We start from the raw sequence: 18,096 nt of genomic DNA, 5'->3' as shown, positions 1-18,096 counted from the left end.
CCTGTTTTCATCCTTGCTTGGCTAGTTTATTTGCATTCAGCCTTAGTTTAGACTTGGAGCCATCCTTAAGTTTCATAAAGAGCCAACTTTCTATCTTTATTGGTATTTGTGGCAGAAGGTTTGCCAATGCAAAGTGAATCATTCAATCACAAGAATTTTTTTTCTTTTCACACATAAGACTAATGACAGCTTAAATATTCAATGGTATTGAGCTTCAAAGACAGAAGAACTAAGCAGGTATGCAGAATGTAGTGAGCACAGAAAGATTCAACAACTCAAACACAAGCACAAGAATGCCCATGGCAAGTATGTTTTTGCATACTTAACTGATCTGCAAAAACAAATAGAGCTCTGAGCTTTTCTGTTTGAGTGCATTTAAAAAGGGATGGAGGAGGAAACAGGCAGTTGCAAAAAGAAAGCTAGGGCTCTTCTGGAAACTGGAAAGGAAGGTCAGACCTAACCATTAGTATCTTTTTAGGCCATGAAATAAAGTAGCAATTTGTGTCACTTTAGAGGAAGCAAAAATCATAACACCAAACACATTGATGGGTTGACATGAGAAAAAAAAAAAAATCCATCAGCTGATAGCATTTGTCCGACACTGAGTCAGGGGAGCTGTGTCTGATGGCTTTGGCCTAACCAGCTGATGGAAATTTTATGAACTTGGACAGCAGAGGTTTCAACTTTGTCAGTGAAACTGCTCTACAGAAACACTTTCATTCGATTCAATTCACTGGAGTATCGGTTTTCAGGGTTGATGATTTATTAACGTAAGATTTGGTACAGTTGGATCTCCCAGTAATGATGATGCTGTTAGTGACACTGAAAATAAATCACTGCAAATCTTTAAGAGAATGGGAGTCCCTAGATCACAAACTGGATGTGCTGGAACTGAAGAAGCGTGGGAAGTCCCGCTAAGTGAGCTAGTAACTTTTTTTTCCCCCAGTTGAAGTATTCTCCCTTTTTGACAACACTGGACAGAGAAAAAGTTGTTTTAAACACCGTGGTCTCTAAAGCTTTCTTTTCTACCTAAAGTTAATTGTGTACTCAAATTATACATCTAATTTAACTTCTTCACTGCAATAGCAGTCATACATGAAAATCAGGAAGTGGTCTAGAAAAAAGAAGTAATCATTGGTACAAATGCTTACTTGCCTTGGGTAGAGGAGTTATGACAACTTTAAGCAAATGACAACACAAGTAAATCTGAACTGACTACACTTCAAAAATACTGCATTATGACCTGCACATTTCTCAGTAACATTATTTACCTACAAATAGATCTATCTTCTGCTGGGTACATCAATTGGCTAAAGGTATTCAGAAGATTCTGGCCTTTCCTCCAGGAAGATAAAAAAGTCACAGAATCACAGAATATCCTAAGTTGGAAGGAAATCTTAAGGACTATCAAGACAACTCCAAGTTGTCTGTATAAATCTGTATAAAAATGGCAGAATTTAAGGATTTCACCAGATTTGCGAGTGAATTTCTCTCTTTGTGCAGCCACTTGCTGTACTGTATATTCAAACCATTTCCTTTTAACAAAGAACTGCTACAGAGAGCTATATAAGGTACATTTTCTCACTGTGGAATCAAAGATACATTCTCTCACTGTGGGATCAAGACTTGGTTTCTGCTATATCTCTCGTATAACCTTATTCTCATTTTGGGCCTTATTTTTATAGGCTGGTGTAGAAAATCTATGGGGATGCAGAAGTCAGGTACAGATCCCTCTTCTCCATAACCATTTCTTCTGCATCCACCCAGCAGATGCCTCACAGAGCACCTACCACTAAAACGCAGGCAAATTGATAGACCTGGAGGATTTTCCTTCACCAGTACTTTTGCACCACTTTGTCTGCTGACATCAATTTTAAGCATATACCACTTTAAAAGGCTGTAATTGAATGCAGGCAGATATTTGTTTTCTTTTCATGGGGAAATGAGTGCAACCAAGACCCTACCATGGAAGTAAAGCTAATCATCAGTCTGCTGCTGTATTGCTACCACATAATCACTTTTAGACTTTCTGAGATGAGACTGAAACAAAACGTAGATCATCCTCAGTGGTGAACAAAGATGTACTAAATTAATGTTGTACTACACATTATGAAAATCCACTTCTACAAGCTAAATTACAGGAAGCTAATAACTTCACCAGGGGATCACAGCTTCTTTTCTGCCAAGGCCAACCACTTTGTTTTGCTTCCTAATGAACTTCAATTTCAAACTTTTTTTTTTTTCTGTGAGAAAATAACCTAAGTAGGCATAACAAACAACAAGCAGCTCTGACTATTTAAATTATATCCCAGGTATTAGTAAATGAATGTTCCTCAGAAAATCTGGCTCTAATTAGGCTCAACTGTACATAAGTTGCAAAACTTAAAACTGATTTATTACATTACTCACAGCCTTGACAATAGGTATCAAGAAGCATCTTTCATGAAGGACCAAAATTCCCTGGTAGGTCACTGTGTAGCTGTACTCAAGAGGTGAGCTAAAGCTCATTAGAAGATTTACTACACTCTACACTTGAGTCAGATCAGCTGTGCAGAGAAGAACAGTGTCCATGGAGTTCTTTTCCATGAGTCAGGGACTCATTTTGCAAGATGCTAAGAAAACCTCCTAGGAATATGGGTAGCATATGACTTCTTAAAAAATAAAGGCAATTGAGAAGGAAAAAAAATTTAAATGTGGAGGATAACAAATTTCCCACTTCCTTTTGTGTTTATGCAGGATGGGTTCTCTCTTGGGTTGGCATTTAATCCAGCAGGCTTCATGCAGTCCCCCCTTGCATCCTCAGTAAATAGCTGACAACTTCACACTGGGCTGGACATTGTTCCTTGCTCCTCTTATAAAGTCTCGGTCTTTGCCAAGCACTCTGAGGGCTTTCCAGTCAGGCATCTGCTTCTTCTTGGCACAGAGAGAAAGAAGGTAATTGGGGACTGTTCCCATCTTCTCAAACTTACATAGCTTTTCTGCTCCTAACAGAAATGTGTGAGAAGCTACACTGCTCATTCACTTTGTTCTTTCCTAAAAAAATAAAAAAAAAAATAAAAAAAACCCTAGAACTTAGAAGGTTAAAAGTAGTGTGAATATGAAGAAGGAAGGGTAGCAACATGAAGAAAACATATATACATGTCAACAGAAAACCCACTGAGTCAGAAGTTGTGCACTGTTTGGGTATGCTACGGTTTTGCTGATTATGCAGGGCTAGATTTCTAAACATTCTTCTTTTTCATTTTTGTATAATGTTGAGATCATTGGGCTAAAAAGCTGTGCTTGGTTGAATATAACATTAGGCTCTCAATAAACTCAATGAAAAGATCAAATTGGCTTCAAAATAATAGGGGGGGGGGGGGGGGGAGAGAGAGAGAAGCAAGTGGAGATAGCAGATAGGTAAACTAAGCTTTTTTAACTGGCTGATATATGTATCTTAAACCTTGGCAGTTGTAGTCCAGTTCTGAGAACATAAATCCTTGCTGTTGCAAATGAATGCACAGACTGTGCACTGTGCTGAAATCCAGGTGATGGTGATGTCTAAAGACTTTGAACTAATTGGTGCTGGCCCAGTTATTCCCATCATTTTCATTTATCTATTTGACTTCCCTGACACTGATCTCTGATTCATCCAAGGTGACCAGAGAATGTATTTTCAGATACTTGTCAGTTGTTTAATAAACCAAGTTATCAGCATACAAACACATATGCAGATAGGAAGGAAAAAAGAAAAAACAAAAAGCTAACTGAACACTTTACTTACTTTGGCTGCTCAAGTTGAGTAAAATTTGCTTGGATGTGTAACCAGAGTAAATTCAAGGGACTGAAATTTATATTCATTTTATTCCAGATATGGCAACTATGTCATGTATAATTAACCTTCTTCACATCCATCTACTCTGATGGACTTGAATCTATGAGCTTTTTGTCACCAGTACATTAATGTCAGAGAGCCACTTTCTGCTGACAGTGATAAAGTTGTAAATCGGAGGTAAGTCTGTTCATCACAGATGAGTGTAAAGACGTGTAGAATTTGTTCCAGTCAATCTGCTTCCAGCCCCACACAGGCTGTAGTAAAACTCTTTGACTGCTAAGTGTTTGGATCAGGCTCCACGTGTGTGACTGCTCCCAGAGGCAACAATGCAAGCAGACAAAAGTGGAGCTGGATTAGTATTTGCCAAATGCCTATTGAGCTAAGCTAATGGAGCTGCATCTGCTATCCATAGGCCGCCTTCGTGAGGACACTGCCTAACTTAGGTGGTCTCAGACATTCTCTGGATGATCATCTCCATTCATGAAACAGGGAACCCAGGGAGATGTGCTAAACAGAGCAGCTTATTTATGTCCTTCAGCTTGCATCTCTGAAGATGGTGCAAACACTCTGCTTATCTCTACAGACTTACTGCCGGTACATGCAGTGATCCTCTTGGTAGCAAGGTGTTGTCTACATTGATACTATGAGATCATTCCCTCGGAGTTCAGCAAGTATTCTTTTATCTGGTTGCATGTAAATGTTACTGGCCCCAAATCTGATGTCTAATGTCATAAGACAAATCACTTAAATGCCCAAAGTATGGCCCAGATCTAATGATCATAAGATGAATCTGTCGTGGCAGGTGCTTTATTAAAACACCTGTTAGATGAAAGTATAATATATAATTATGAATTATAATTATGAAGGAGCCCTCCCCTAAGAAGTAGGAAAGATGAACTTTTCCCTTAACACAGGCATCACTGCAATCAGCAAGAATTAGAGTTGAAGAACAAGAGTCAGGCAGAAAAGCATAAACAGATTAAATGCAGAAGTGATTATTTTACTAATTAAAGATTTCTTAACTGAAATTACATGAAATGCAAAAGCAGCATGAAAGGTCAGCAAAGATTTCTGAAAGAGTGCTCCAGAGGGAAGAAAGAGGGGAAAAAAAAGCAATTAAATACAGAGTTAGAAGGTTACGATGCATAAAAGATTATTCCAAACAAGTGACTGCCAGCATTGTTTTGAATGTTTAATTAATAAAATAATCTTTTTCATTAACTGTTGCCAGTGGAGAAGATGAATTGGAAAAAAACATGCAGAAAACAAAACAGATATGTTTCTTCCTTACTTGCATTTCTGCAAATGTAAAAATAAGAAAAGTAAAACTAATCATGTACTTCCTATATGAAGGAATCAGAATGAAAACATTGCTGTTACTAAAACTGCATGTGCAGGCCAAGTTCCCTAAATATCAACAGACAATTGGAGAGGAAGAGCCTTCTTAGGCCAAGAGAACCTTCAGCTGAATCTACGCCTGTAGAAAAGCAGACAGGAACTTTGTCTCCAGTACTTTGAAATCAAAGCCATTCCAAACCCTCACCTGCTTCTTGCTTCAGAGTATGGCCTTCAGCCATTTTGGAGGCACTTTCAAGAAACCCAAGTTCATGAGCTCAAATTGTTACCTCACCTGTGTGCCACTACTTCTGAACAAGATATACACTTAATGCCTGCTGACCAAGATCTGTAAGATCTGCTGATTATCTGATATGATTCCTTATTTTCTTCCTGTTCTCAAAATTGCCAGTTCATCTTTATACAATCCATTACCTCCTCCCTTGCCATTCTACCCCTTCAACGATTTGACTTATATTCAACTGTTGTGTTAAGATCTTGACCTCTGCAATCAAATCAGCCTTCTCTCTGTCATTGCCTAATCAAACCAGGGTAGCAACAGGAACGTGTTCTTGCTCTTCCCTCATGTACTCATAGATACACTTGATATACCAGCAGCAGCTTTCACCAACAGTTTAAAAGCCATAATTTCCCAGTAGCTTGATTTCAAATGTGAACAGATCATGATCAATGAAGGTTAAAATTATTAGAATCAGCCACTGCATACAAAAGGCTACCCTGGATACATGAAAGCAGCAAGTTGCCCCAAACTTATCCAAATTATCCTCAGTCAGTCAGATTTCCCACGATATGCACCTGATCCAAATTTCTTTATTCCTAGATTTCACATTCCTTTTGCAAATCACATGTACACAGAACTTTAAAGAGTTGTCAAAATTTGCAAATATAATTATTTGGATAGACTACAGAATGTGTACTCTTTTTTACTTTGTGTGTAACACTCAAAGAAAAGAAAAAGGTGTCTGAGACAGGTAGCATCCTTAAAGAGAAGATTATTCCATCATCAAAGAGAAAGAAGTAACCTCAGCACTTGAAACAAAAATCCTAAGCAACCCAAACCAAGCAAAATGACTTCATATAAAAGGATACCCTTTTTTGTACATACCTCCAGCAGATTTGGATAGTTACCTTCCACGAATCAGAAAGGACAGATAAATCCTCTATTCTATAAGTGTACAGACTGAAGATGTTTGTTACTTCCCTTCAAGTGGAATAAAGGAGAGCAGGCGGCCTCTGAAAGCAAGAAGAATTGAATTAAAGGCCAATGTATATATGATCAGTCACATTCGGCATGTTTACTGTAAGTATAAATTTTGGTATGCCAACACCCTCCCCTCCTGCCTTCAGCTTTAGACCACAGGGAAAGCCAAGCTGCTGTTCACAACGCCGACATGAACAGCAATTAAAGCCAGGCCTTGATCAAATGCAACTTTCAGACTCTTAGTTTGCTGGACTATGCAAGAGAGTGATTTTCTGACACCATATGAATCGAAGGTTCAACTGGATACTGTTGTAAATAAAAACACTGTAAACAACAAGAGCAGCAATAAGGAAGGATTGAAGTTTGATCAGGTTAAAGTTAATTGATTAAAACGTCCATTTTGTTGTCCTTTCATGTCTAAGCTTCAGTAAACAGCACAAGAGTGCAAAACCCAACATGCAGTAGTAGAAAGGAGGCCACAAAGGAATGCTTGGCAAGTAAACAAAGATTAAAAAGAGACGAAAAACAGATTACATAGAATAAACACAGAAACCTACTGTGCTCATGCCCAGCAGCTTAACCCAATTCTCCAGCTATGCCACTTAGAGGCAGAGGAATTTGTAACCATCAGCAAATCACAGACTCTTATTTGCATTTATTTTTCTCACAGTAACTATGTGAAGTCTTTCTATCATAACCACAATGTGATTTGTGCAAAACTAACCTAGTATAATTCTTCCAATGTGAAATTAATAACATACCACAAATGATACTGGCTTATATTTGCATGCAATCTGAAATCCAACCTTGTCTTTGGTTAACAGACAAACCAGGTTTTGCATTCTTAAAAGCAGAATGTCTGTAGCAGCAATTTTTCTCTCAGCTGAGAGGTAACAGGATGGTTCCCAAATTCATTCTCAAAGACTTTCTGGCGTATTAACAGCACCAAGAGACAGTAAAAAAACTTCAAGAAGCTTTAAGCATCCAGAAAGCTTGCAGGCTTCTTTTCTTGTACAATTGATGCCCAATCCTCCGTCATCCCCACAGGCAATTCAGAGACCTGATATTTCAGCTTCTAGTCTCACTCCTCTTTCATTATAGTCAAGGCACTCTCCCCAGTCCAGACAGAAAGCCTAGGGATGTCTGCCTGACTTACCAAATTCAGTCTCACAACCTTCAAAATTCTGGCATTTCCTTTCAAAACAATGTGTTCGCTTTATTTATACCACACAGATACTGCCAGCCTAGATTTTTGCCTGCCTTGAGAAAATGTATTTCTCCTCTCCTGTAGGATAATTACCCTGCTGTTCCTTCCCCTAGTAGCTATTCTTTTCCTCAGAAAGCCTGAAGAAGCTGTAAATGTAACTCTGCCTTTCCCTCTCCTGCTCCTCCTTTCTTTTCCTTCTATATTATCTGTTCTACACTTCCTATTTAGTCACCTGCAATTTACAAGTTAGCAGTTAGGTGGCAGGGAGTGCTGCTGGACTCCAAAAAAGTGGGAAATTCATTTTCAGCCTGTGTGGAATCCATGGCCTTCTACAGCATAAATCTGATCTGTCTGATTTCCCAGCACCTTCTTTACTAGGATTTCTCCGTGGCTCAGCCCTTCTAGTTTTGTCTGCACTATAACTCATATCTTCAGCACTTTATGACCTAAACCCTCAGCCCATTTGTTCCTTGCTTTCTGACACACATTTTCATCGTACACTGGGCTTCAAAATTGATCAAATTTAAGTCTAGGCTGAGAAGACTAAAAAAAAAAGTGGTTTTCAACTTCTTGTTCAGAATAAGCAAGGTCTATTTATCAGAGTAACAGACATATCTGCAAGCCACAGTAATTACTGTCATTTCTACGCTTCTCCTTCCTGACCCTAAAAAGGAAAAAATCTGCTAGTGGTATGAATGACAGACAAACAGGCACTGATTGAGACAGAAATGCTTCTGTGGGTCACAGCATCAGCAAGGCTTCGCACTATTGCAGAAAGGGATCCCACTGTGCTCTCAAGCTTCCCTCTGGTGAGAAGGCGAGTGGCAAACATTCAAGAAACAATAAAAACGTGATCAGCACTGGGATTTACATGCTGAATGCTTGCTCAGTTGAATATAAGGACATAATCCACATGCTGAGTAGAAATCTACAGGGTGATAGCCAGGTGCCATGTATGAGAAAGTATTTTCCAAAACCAAGCGTATCTACTCCTACCAAATCACACTGAAATCTCTCTCCCTCAGGAGCTTGTTCAAATTGATGCTTGCCATAGCCAAGTGACTGACTAACCCGCATCACTACTCACTAGGACTTCCCTTACAGCACTACCTCCTGTCAACCACATGTAAAAAGAGGAGGATGCAGATGCCTTGGGAATAGCATAAGACTGAAAACACAAGATATCTCCCACTTTTTGCAGCCTCTAACAATCTGCAGTTTAAAATTTCCTAAAATCTGTAGAGGTAAGGCTGAGTTTAATTGCCCTCATAACTTTTCCATAAAGGCAATTTACTATTTGGAGCCATGTAAAATTTGGGTCCCCACATCCTGAGAAATTTAGTTGCTGTTGTGGCACCACATGCCATTTGTCTGAGCTCTTCAGCTGACTATTTCATGCAACATTATAATTATTTCTGATTTCAGTCCTTGGCACTTATCGCAATTGGATACACTTCTATCATAGCCACAAACACCACTGTCTCTTTTCCAGGTTGAAAAACCCTTCCTAGTCTCCTCAGTACCAGACATGTAATTCTATTGCATCTTCCTTGAGGTGAGAAATGAACAGCACGCATTCTTCCAGGCTTACTTTTCAGAGACCATCACATCTTGGCTTTTGAATACTACTGAGAATTAACATAAACTTTTCAGAAATCTATCTACTGTAACACCATAGTCCCTTTCTCAAGCTAGTAAGTGTTAATTTAGAGCACAGTGCATCAGCTGCCTTCTATAGAGCAGCACTTCAGAGGCACACCGCATGCTCTTCACATGTGAACAGCAAGATAGAACAGAAATGGAAATTACCAAGCAGCACTCAAGCTAGGGGAAAACCTACCAAAGATTTTCTTCCATCTACTCCATAACTTTCAATTATTTTCTGTCATCTTTGCTTGTTTCCAGTTGGGAACAAAAGTGTATATCCAAAACACTGCTGGCGTAATCAGCATAGCTCATTCTTGTTTCAGAATCAATTTCTACAGGCAGAACTGAAGTGTTTATCTGATATTTACTTGGTTATAATAAGGCATACATTTGCCCACCTAATTCAGATTTTTCAAACCCTTCCTCTTTGCTTTTATTGATTAAAGTCATATATTTCCAGTTATCTGATTAAAAAATATATATGCTATTGGAAAAAAAAGTTAATTTCCTATTTAAATTCTAATAACAGTAAGTAGATCCTCTAAGCCTGAACTTTATATGTTTCTTTTACAATCTCCTGTGCTTTCACTACATCTTTCAATCATTCAGTATGCGCGCAGCTACATAGCTAAGCATTAAACCAAAAATAAATCAAAGATAGTAAGGCATATTCATAGGGGTTAGAATATAAAATCGTGTTGCAGTGTATTCAACTTACACTTAAATACTGGGTCACATACTGTCACTGCAGGGCAGTTAATATTGCAGTAGTGATCATGTATTGAAGAGTTCATAATTCCAGTGAATGTATATATCCAATTCTAGACAGCAGGTTTTTTTAGATGGATAATATGAAGCCAATAACTTGACTTCTATTCCTACTCCTATTTCTATTTTTACTTTTGCCTGAAGAACATCAGTGAGATTCCTTAAAAGCATGATAACCAAATAAAATCTCTTAAAACTTGCATTTTGTAGCTCTCAAGGCATCCAAATCAATACGCACTGTAGGACAATGCACTCAGGCAGTTTACACTTATCTTGTAAAACCTTGGTTGAGTTTTATTAAAGGGAAAAAATTGCTCCAAAGCTTCTAGCTATTTTATCTTGCTGAGTTAAAAACTTGTGAATATAGTGTTTTTAAATGGAAGTACTGACATTGTTACTAATGCAGCAACAAATGTCACAGCTATAATAATAACCTATTTGTGTCATTGTCTAGGCTTAAGCATACATGCACACACAGAGAGACTAAGATCTGCTGTCACTTATATCTTTATTACTTCTACAGTGACTGATGCTTTGCAGCCCAAATATATACCCCCAGCACCTAGCCTGATGTGTTTTTTTCCTCATTTAACAGACCAAATGTACATCCCTAGCCACTAGTTGGATATTCCATTATTGCCTCATGCTTACAGTGCTTGATATATGAGCTGTAGGCAGCTGAGCTCTCATCTTTGGAAAAACATCAAATGAGGAGCACTCTAAAAATGCTAAGAGGTGCCCAATATCCTGTCTGACTCCAATTACGCTTAAAATATAAAGAACTAATCTTGCCAGTACTTACTGTTGCATGTAAATACTCACTACCATGAATAGTAGTCCCAAAGAAATGCACTCAGTGTAGAAGCACTGTCATCACTTGTAGCACTAAATCACTAAATTATTAAGGAGTACTGGGGGTAGAGATTACATAAGTAGAGATATAACAGGTACCAAATCTAGAAATACTAGCTTTCAACTTAACAAAACAATTTGCCTGCCAATACTGTGTGAGCAACTTCCTCTTCTTTCCAATGGTGTAAACAACTCCTAAACCTTGGAAAGTCAAACAGTTGTGTACAATGCATTTAATAACAGATCATTAAAAAAACATTATGTTCAAGTAGTCAGAATTGCAGCAGCAAGGCTCAAGCTAACAGCTTTTATGGATCTATTAGCTTGAGAGCAGGTTTCAAATTTTTGAACTAGAATAACAATTTTCCATATCCTGCCTCAAATCTCTGCCTTGAAAGGTGTGTTTGCTAATTTTGAAAGATGAAGCTACTACTATAATAGCCCAGTGTGCCTGAATGGTGTGGTCTGTGGACTGAAATGCTTTTTAATCTCTAATTTATTAATTTGCCATATTTCAAAAAGCAGTGGATTTTTCAATCATCTCATTTAAGTGCCACCGATGCTTAGTACGAGCATTTTAGAGATGTTATTAGACTATTGATGCATTTGTATTCAGCAAGTAGTTAAATCATGCATTTCAATTTCATTTTTAAATTAATGCCAAATTCATGCAAAATGTTTTCAAATCATTTTCAAAGCTACTAACATTGGTCAGACATTGTCTTCTGGTTGGCAATGGCAAGATTCACAAAACCACACTTCCACAAGTAATTAAATTAATTTCACCTTTCCGAATGCATACTGTAGAGTATTCTAAAATTTATTTTTCTCTAAATGCCTAAAATCATAGTGGTGATGTCTACCTCTAATAAGGAACACTTTGTTGATGGGAATTTCTTGCATTTCATATTTTCATGGGCCAGACAACATTACTGATACTGATTATATGTAGTTTAGCCCATGATCAATGCTGCTGAAATCTGTGGATATGCTCTTAGTGTGGAGGGAGTCTCCTTAGGAGCAAAAGCATAAGATGAAAAGGGAGATACTCACATCAAGTGAATTAGTATGTAGATTAGATGACCATTTAAGTAGAAAAAAAAAATTGCTGTTCCTGAGAGCAATTCAGGTCATTAAATGACCTGGAAAAAAAAAAATCAGATGACCTTCATTTGATGGCATGACTGACAGCTTGGGTCTCTCCACAGATTGTAGGGAAAATCTGTGAATGCAAACCAGATTGACTGGATTGATTGGTTGGATGTTTAAGGTAGTGTGCAACCAAAATTTACACAACAGAAATACAAATACAAAGATAAAAATTTAAAAAATTCAAAGAACAGTTGTTCTGCAGCCCATCAGAGCCAAACCACAAACAAAGGATTGCATTGCCTGTTATATTCCAGTTGGATGTTGAAATTTCAACCACAGTCCTTTCTTGTTATGTCAGAGTGCAGCTCCAAATAGTCCTTTAAAACCACTTTCTTCTACACTTACTAATTATGGCAGCATGTAATGAGTTGTCGGTCTGAAACCTCTCCTCTTACAGAAAAATATTGACAGGGAGGGAAGCACATCACCTGGTTACTAGTCCAGCACTGATATAAATTCTGTTTTTTCAAAAGAAAGCGGAGCCAAGCAAGGAAGTTTTTCAGGATATAGATAGGGGCCTCCTCTTAACAACTTGCTTTAGGGGGGTCTTGGATGCAAATCTAGCATACTTTTATTAGTACCAAGATATTTCCCATGCTCTGTGTACATGCACATCAGAAAAGAAGCCTTTTGAACTACTGTGCTATGTGTATAAATAACTAGGGAGAAAAACAAGAAAACAAAACAAAACACCTGAGATAAACATAATTAAATTGCTAGATAATATTTCCTGTAGATTGTATTTTAGCTAAATTACCTGTACTGATCTTAATTATCCAAATGTCTAGATTAAACAAATGAGATATCTGAAAACCATGCAGGAATCTACATCCTGATTTTTCTCCCCAACCTAGTTTGATTAATATACTACACAGCTAATTAATCTTAAGGGGAAGTAGAAGAGTTGTACTTCATACCAAACACATTACCAGTTGTTGAACTAGTAATGCATCCCAAAGAACTTCTAATCTAAATCACTATTCATATGTCTTAGTTTGACATTAAATCTTGGGACTGTTTAATTACTGTTGAACTTTTCCTTAAAAATAAGTAATTATAGCGTAAGTTGAGCATTCAAAAACTCCATCAAAGAACTTGTGCAGACAGACTTGCAAAATTCTACCCCTAGGAAAACTTTTGATGTTGTCTTTAAGTACTGAGATGCAAACTACAGTAGTCAGAGTGTAGAACTGCAATTTTCCAAACAGCAAGATTTGATCATGACTTATTTTTACTCCTCCTGAGTAAAGACATGCCCATCTTTGGATATGATATAATCATTTAATATGACAGTATTTGTTAGCAAGACTAGTGAATCCTCTGATATATAGATGACAACATGTGGAAAGTATTTTCTACATTCTCCTGCATCTAAGTTGAGCAGAGAGCCCAAATATGAAACAACTGGAAATGACAAAACTGAGAAGACTTTAAAAAAGAGTAAAAACTCACCTAACAAAACATATCTTGTGTCATCTCTGCATTACCTGTATTACCTTGCAGTTCCATAGAACAAAGTTTAAACTGCGAAGTGCACTTTATCAGAGTAAAGGTTCAAGGGTAACTTCATCATAAACCATGAATACACTGCAGAAGTGTTTAAGAAGAAGAAGGCTATGTAAGCTAAAAGGCAGATGAGATGCAATTGCTGGAAAGTTGCTAAGGTAGATTGCTTTAACCAAAATCTTTACATCAAGATTTTCTAAGATTACACAGTTGAAAGATAAGTGGCAATACATAATACACTGTTAGCATAAGAACTACTCTGTTTTAAAATTAAAAGTTTGATTTTGTGAGATAGAAAGAAAAAAACCTTCTAAATCATGTATGGTGGGTAAAATCAAGTACACACAAATAGCCTAGTGGAGTATACTAAAATAAGCAGTGATGAAGGAGAGTGTACACACTTTAAGATGCATAAAAAATAAGTTCTGATAGAAACATAGTGTTGATGGTCTGAGAGCATTTTTTTTTTTTTTTTTTTTTTTTAAAGACAACTGATGCTACAGACATGATGCAGAAAACTGAAATGAAGGTTTGGGGGGATGAGTTCTAAAAATATGAGTGCAAAATATCTGAACAGTTATCATAGAATCATAGAATATTAGAATCCTTAGAGCTGAAAGGGATCTTTAAAAATTATGCCATTATAAACTCGGGGCTTGCTTTTGTATTTTAGAACAGAATGTTTTGAGAGAGATGCACACACTTCACAAGTGATATTCACATCACTTCTTCCACAAAATACCTTTCTGTACCCTTCACATGATTATGCCTGGCCTATGTTCAAAGATGGAGAAGATCATGTTACATGGTTTGATAATCTTCTCAAGCTGTACATCTTAGCATACAAGGTTCTGACAATATTTTCATGGAGAAAGGGATTTCCCATCACTAGAGTGCTACAATTTTTGTCAAAACTACTCTCCTTGGCAGGTGGCCACCAAAGCATACCACTAGTGATGAGCTAGTGCCTTACTAAAGGATTTCAATTGCCAGGTCTCCATGAACTTTTAATTTGCTAAGAAATCAATCAGCATGGGAAGATGCAAAATATATAATTACTTATTGTGATCAGATCATCAACGTTATTACATATGTTACATATAATATTTACATAAATTATTATTATTATCTACAATTTATTTAAAAATACTTGATAGCTCTCTAAATCAACAAAAGAATTGGATTAATTAGACCTGTGAAAATGCACATGCTGCAAACATAATTTTAGAAAGCTCTGGAAGTTCCTCATAGATTCTTTAACTTTATGAAAATGAATGACATGATGAGCCAGAGGGCTAAATATTTAGAAAGTCTGTATTCTAAAAAAGTGTATTCTTCCAAAAGAAAACTGATGATTTTTACTCAAAGGTACACTGGGGTGGTAAATTCTTAAAGAAATAAAGTGGAGCAAGAAAAGGCTTCATCAAGGTGTTTCAATTACTGATGAGATATATGCACATACCTTTGGCTTGCAGCCAAATACCGAATGCCACATTCAAAAGCTCAGATATAATTTGGTGCATTTCTCTGGGAGGGATGTTTTAACTGTCAGTGAAATGTAGATAATAAAGATAAAAGCAGCAGATGGGATCAGAACATTGGCTTACTAATCCAAGTAAAACCTCTTATATGAGAAGAAAGTCAGAAGCAACTTTAGTAAAAACTATACTGTGTAACCACAAAACAAGTCCTTACAATATAGAACATGACCTTGACTTTTTGTATCTGGAGTGGATTTCTTTCTTGATTCTCTATTTCTGTCTCTAATCTATTTCAGTCTGTTTTAGAGATAATAAAGCAATTTAATATATTTGAATATTTTTTCCTCTCTTTTTGAGCTTTATATGGCTGTAGTAACATAATATCAAATTTATAAGTAAAAATTTTTCTTCCCTAAAACATATATTTGCAATTACAGAAATTATTTCTAGTTTATCAACTAGATTTGTGTGTGTGCATGTACTCATGTGCATACACATTTGCTTTCAAGAATGTTTGTTCTCCTTTTTCCTTCCTAATAATTACCAGTAGTAGTAAGTAATGTCATAACACAGACTGGATATAGAAAAAATAAAGAGAACAAATGAATATGGGAATGATGAAGGGAAATGAGTGAAAGTCAAAAAGAGGAAGGGAATCGAGCAACATATACCTGGACTTGTGCAAAGCATTTGACGCTGTCCCATATGACATCCTGGTCACTAAATTGGAGAAAAATGGATTTGATTGACCGATTGCTTAATGGACAAGGAACTGGCACTCAGAGTGTGGTCAACAGCTCAGGGTCCAAGTGGAAACAGGTAATGAATGGTGTTCCTTGGGGGTTGGTGCTGAGACCAGTGCTATTTAACATCCTTATGGGCAGCAAGGAGAAACGGCCACAAACTGAAGCATAGGAACAGAAGGAAGTTCTGCACTAACGTGTAAGATCTTCATGGTAAGGGTGACAGAGGACTGGAACAGGGTCCCCAGAGAGGTTGTGGAGTTTCCTTTTCTGGAGATGTTCAAGACCCTCCTGGACACCTACCTGTGCAACTTGGTCTAGGGATCCAGCGGTAAAAGTGATAATACTTTTTCTTTCAGCATGTGTTGCTTCTGCACTTCAGGATGTTGCTATGAGGCACAGGACAGAGTTGTGCTGCCAACAAGCCATGCATAAGCAGGGTAATGTATAGAGAGAACTGAGAGCAACTGAGATGAACGAGGAAGACCTGACAGATCTTTGCGGGTGGAAGAAGAGATGGTGATATTCACTTTACAGGAGAAAATAATTGAAGCCTTACATGGAGCAGTTAATACTTCACTCTTCTGTGGACTGACGGCTCAGTCTTCCATCATACGACTATACAATCATAGCAAGATAGGGGCTTTAAGAAACATCATAGGACTGGTCAAAACAAAACTTTCATTTTCAAGGACTTGCAGTTCTGTCAATCTGCTTCATATGTGATTTGGAGTTGGGATGCTGGCTCTTGATCTTTTAAAGCAAGCAATAAGGAATGAAAGAACAGATGAATGAATGTCTTCTCGAACTGATGCCTCTCAGATCAGAGGAACACTGCAGAGAGAAAAAAAAACATCTCAAGCTAACATCACAGAGAAAAGAGCTAGGGAGATAAGCAGAAGAAAAATAAATTAGCAGCTGAAACTAAACTGCAGTTAGCATCTTACAGTCACAAAAACTTTGTTGCATTTGGGAGTTTTTCTGCTCCAGACTGAGGCCAACAGGAGAAAAATGGCACCAAATAGAGGTGAAATGCTTAATTTTGAGAACATCTTTTGAAAATAATACGCACTTCAGTAGGCTTCATGCTGCAGCATGAAGATTACTGTGCTGTTTTGTGGAAGACAACACTTTACAAGCCCAGGCTGCTGGCCAGAAATATGTGCAAGAATTCTCATTGCCAGGGGAAGGGAATAGGGAGGAAATCTAACAGCAGGCAAGCAACAATATACATCTTGTTTTGAAACCGTCTCAGAAAATAAGGCAGTATCAGCTAGTAAAGAAGGTTCTATATGCCTAGAGTTCTCCCTCTTTTATTTATGGTTGGTTGTTTTTTTTTTTTCCTAAGTGAGAAAAGGTATAAAAAAAAACTGATAAGTTTGTGCTGAGTGGTCAATTAGAGTAACGCTGATCGCTTTCCTATCACATTAAGCTTTGCTGTTCACCAACAGATGCATCCAAGTGACTCAGTGAATTAAAAAACACATTTGTGTGTTAATGACAAATGTTAATTTGCCAAACTGAAAAGAGCGTAATTTCTTTATGCTTGGTATGTAAGTATGTGACAGAAAATCAGTGCAAGTTACTCTCTCCAAAGAATTTCAAAACTTTGCATTCAGTTCATACTGGCTACCCTACACAGCTCATGCAGTCCTTGAACCAATTCAATTTGGATTTATGAGCTCACTGGCAATAAGAAATGTTTTGAAGAAGGTGGTACCTATTGTGGTTCTATTTTAATAGTTATCCAGAACAGATTGATTTTAATAAAGAACTGGAGAGGTACACCAAGAGTAAAATTGGCCCTAATCAGGGTACAATGTTGCACATTATTATTTCACTGCAGTGTATAGAAAGGGCACTCAACAGCAGATGATGAACACAGCCGTGTGTATTTACAGCTCTCTAAAGCACAAACACGGAATGGCTGGAACAGCCATCTGCTATCCTGCAGCTATTAATTTGCTAGATGTCAGCAATTCAACTAGCCTCTCTGATCTTGGCATATGAGAAACTATTTGAAGAGGAAGGAGTAAATCACCATGTTACAGCACACCCAGCCTGCACGACACTTTATCTTCTTCACTTTGGACACCATAAAGCAAGCTACCTGACCTACAGACAGTGTCAACACCAGGAAAACATGTCTCAGAAAGAGGGAGATCTGAGAAAGAATGGTGTTGGAATGGAATATAGGACCACAGTTTTGTATCTTCCCATTTTGATCTCTACTGGATTTTTCACAAAGAAATTCATATAAAAGATCACTTCTATGAAGGCAGTTTTCCCAGTGATTTTACCTAGTATCAGCATTTTCTCTCTCTCTTTCTCCCTCCTTCTCTCTATTTTATGGATGGACAATATCTGTC

General features: G+C 37.5%; 1 long non-coding RNA gene across 2 annotated transcripts in view; it reads right to left on the bottom strand.

The window, feature by feature from the left end:
- LOC149919851 (uncharacterized) overlaps positions 1-18,096 on the bottom strand; it is a 71,757-nt gene that overhangs the window by 977 nt on the left and 52,684 nt on the right. The window contains exons 2-3 of one of the 2 annotated variants that reach the window (XR_016463722.1): positions 6,276-6,403; positions 2,375-3,033 (exon numbers count right to left, since the gene is read on the bottom strand). This is a non-coding gene — a long non-coding RNA (uncharacterized LOC149919851). Of the gene's footprint in view, positions 1-2,374; positions 3,034-6,275; positions 6,404-18,096 lie in introns of those variants that run through there. The other variant, XR_016463723.1, reaches the window with a different exon arrangement.

This window comes from Phasianus colchicus, chromosome 1 (genome assembly GCF_987193195.1).
Source record: "Phasianus colchicus chromosome 1, bPhaCol1.hap1.1, whole genome shotgun sequence".
Lineage (NCBI taxonomy): Eukaryota > Metazoa > Chordata > Aves > Galliformes > Phasianidae > Phasianus > Phasianus colchicus.
The sequence above is the reverse complement of the archived record's forward strand: the minus strand, read 5'-3'. Positions and strand labels throughout refer to the sequence as shown.